The 3,498-nt window shown below is 36.0% G+C and overlaps 1 protein-coding gene across 1 annotated transcript in view; it reads right to left on the minus strand.

Moving 5' to 3' along the window:
* Positions 1 to 3,498, minus strand: part of cerkl (ceramide kinase-like) — a 34,977-nt gene that overhangs the window by 23,687 nt on the left and 7,792 nt on the right. The window lies entirely within an intron of this gene.

The following is a 3,498-nucleotide window of genomic DNA, read 5'->3' on the forward strand; positions in this document are numbered from 1 at the left end:
AGTTAACACACTATAATTTTAAGATTACTGCTCATCATTAAAGACAGTGAAACAAGACTATACAGAGTCTATGGCCATGCTAATGACTGTAGGCTGTAGTTAGGCACTACGTTGCTTTGAGCCAAATGCTAACATAATACACAATACTAACATGCTGATGTTTAGCAGATGTTTATCGTGCCCAACGACTTAATTTAATGTGTTAGCAAACTAACATTTGCTAATTGTGGGAATGCTAATTTGTTGATGGTGCAACAAGAAAAGAGTATCATCAAAGCTATTACAATTCATCATCATTTTCATGATTTCATGACTCTGAACCACAGACGTCAACCTCATGTTGGCGCTACGGCATAAATCAAGAGGGAATCATTTGGATTAATCCTCTGGGGACCATGAGTGTCCACTGTTGTTGACATATTTTAGTCAGTACCAGACATCAGACCAACATTGCCATCTCGGTGTGGACTTTTTTTTAATCCAAAATAAATCCAAAATTTGATTGATTCAAATTGCTGACTATATCCAACAAGTCTATAAATGTCAACTCGCCACAAGCGACAGTTTTTCTTTAACAAGCCAACACACGTTTTTATTAAATATACCTCAAATAGAATATAAGTATTTTTTCTGTCTTATGAAAGAGTAAAAACAGTAATAGAAATAGTATTATAAATATGTTTGTGATCAATGAAATTATTACTAATAATATATAATAATGTTTGTGGAGAACATTATCTGTTTATATTACTGATACTCAACAGAATCAACTTTATTCTCACATATACAATCATACACAATAAAACACTGCAAATGCAATTTGTAATCTGCAGTTAACACCAACATGTCCAACAACAAGTCCTAACAAGGAGTACTGGGCAGCCACTGCACGGCACTCAGGGACCAACTCCACATCGAAGTCAGTGCCTTGACTGGAGAATTAACCTAACATACATGTTCTGATGGTGGGGGAAACCAAAGTAACACAGAAAGGCTCTGTCCCAGCTGTGAGTCGACAGTGTTAACCCCTGAACCCAGGCCTGCCCATGCTGCAAAGAGGTTGTGTTCACATTATTTTGTCCACCCCCCCATGTCAGTCAGTAAAATAAGAAAGTACTAGTTCATCTGTGTTCTCATTACATAATATTATTAACTGTATTCATTATTAATCCATTGATCAGCAGAATACCTGCCAGTCAATTCTGAAATCTGATTGGTTCGTATCAGATTAATCATCCAATCCTCTGAGGATAATGTCAGCAGAGCTCAGTACCTTACACTCAGAGTAACATCACACACACACACACACACACACACACACACACACAGATTGAATCCATACCATGTCTGTTATAAACCGAGCTGATACAGTGCAGCAGAGTTACCAGTTTGTCCTCCTTGTCGACCGTAGAACTGCAACTACAACAATCCCCTGAAGCACATTCATTATATAAAAATAAATTCATTATTTGTTGAACTTTCCCAGAGCTTAGAAAGTGTATTGGTGCGTAGGGATGAAACAATTAATCAATGAAGCCATAAATGAATCAACAGAAAATGAATTAACTATTTTAATAAAGAGCCATGTCTGAGTCTCTGTTACACCGGCTCCACGAGCACAATGCAGCCTTTCATTCAGCATTTCTTTTATCGGTCTGTTTGAAACCAGTGTGTGTTCCTGGGGTTTACTTTCCAAGACAAATCAGCCTCCGCTACAGCAGTTACTATTAGAGACTGGAGACGGAAGGACAGACAGACACGTCCCAGCAGGTGGACAAATATGAAAAAAACTAATTTCTTGATGAGATATATTAATCCACTTTAATCAACAGAAATATTTAAATCCATCCAGACTTCTTGTTTTATTTATCCATCCAGATGGTAACCTACAGCCCAGCTTTAGACAGTATACAGAAGGCTGTTTATTTGAAATTCAAACTTAAATTAACATTAATAATTGTGTGATCCCTTGTTCACAATATAAAACACTGCATGTGATATGTTCACTTGGGATTCATAGCCACAAACCTTTTTTTTTTAAGGACTGATCTGTTCCACATAATCACTTTATTTGGATTTTACCAGTAGTTTAAAAATACTGTTACTATTGAAAAATATGGATTTTTTTCATTAACCAACTATTGACTGTTGAATGTCCAATAATAATAATAATGAGGGAGATTTCATTGCAAAAACAAACATATAATCATGGAACATATCACCTTATTATAACAAAATAACAAACAATCCAGCAGAACATACAGTAAACAGCTCTGAACCACTGATCCATCAGGAAATAGTTATATATGATGATAGCTGATTAACCCCCCCCTCTCTGTGAAATACCCTGCTGTTATCAAATACCAAATACCCAAAAGCACCCACCCCTCTTCCACCAGGAGAGGCCAGCGTCCATATGTCAGGGTCACAGTGTGTGTGTGGCTGTGGTCTGTTGTTGATGCTTCACTCTCTGCTCATTGTGTTCATTTCATTTTGTGAATATTAAATATAAAAGTGTGCTTTAAGCTTTAAACATACCTGCAGGACACGTTTTCCTCATATTTAGACATTGTGTGTGTGTGTGTGTGTGTGTGTGTGTGTCTTGTTTTCATTTCATCTGCATGAGAAGAAGAATTATTTTCTCAAGTTCAAACTTTTTAATCTCGAACAAATGTGCTTCCATCTGCATCGACTAGACCAAATTAGCATTTTGCCTTTGTGGACAGTAAAGCTGTATTCTATTCAATAGTACTGACTTTATATGCAATGGCACTGCCTCTTAAAATCACTTTAATGTTCTTTGACTTCAGAGATCTGTTATTTTCACTAAATTACAGATCTATTCCCTCTTGAAATTAAATATCATAGCTCCATACATTTTTAACTTTAAAAACTTGATATAGTGGATGTGTTAGCAAACAGTTGCTGTCTCATCCCTGTGCCGTAGCGTTTCTGTCCAACCAGCAAATCTTAAGTCCAATATTCACTCGCTTCAGTTCTGGTTTGGTTTCAACCAACTCCTGAGAAAATATTTGGCTCTTTACCTGCTAAATCTTTTACCTTCTTCACCAGCTAGACGCTAACTTTGTCAGTCAGCCGTTTGGTGTTATCTGCCAATTCTGAGTCATACATTAAATATGTATCTGACACAGTGAAACACCAGTAAACTCCTTTATCTGACACACCTTATTTTCACAAGCTACTTGATCCAAATAGGTCCTGGCTCGAAAATATTAAACTATTAAATCATTTATATAATATAGGGCTGCACAATTATTCAAACTATTATCAAAACTGTTATATGGCTACGTGCAATATGCCAATTGCAGAAGCTAATTTGTAGTTCAAAAGAGACACGTTGGCTTACACATCATGTTCTCCAGATAACATACTGGTTTGAAACACACCGCTAAAATTTTAATAGTTTTTTTGTGTGAAAATTAATTATTTTTATTAAGTAATTAATCATATTAATATCGCAATATCTGTCAGAATAAT

The sequence above is a fragment of the Morone saxatilis genome, unplaced genomic scaffold, assembly GCF_004916995.1.
Source record: "Morone saxatilis isolate NCDOM2014 unplaced genomic scaffold, NCSU_SB_2.0 Contig5, whole genome shotgun sequence".
Classification (NCBI taxonomy): Eukaryota; Metazoa; Chordata; class Actinopteri; family Moronidae; genus Morone; species Morone saxatilis.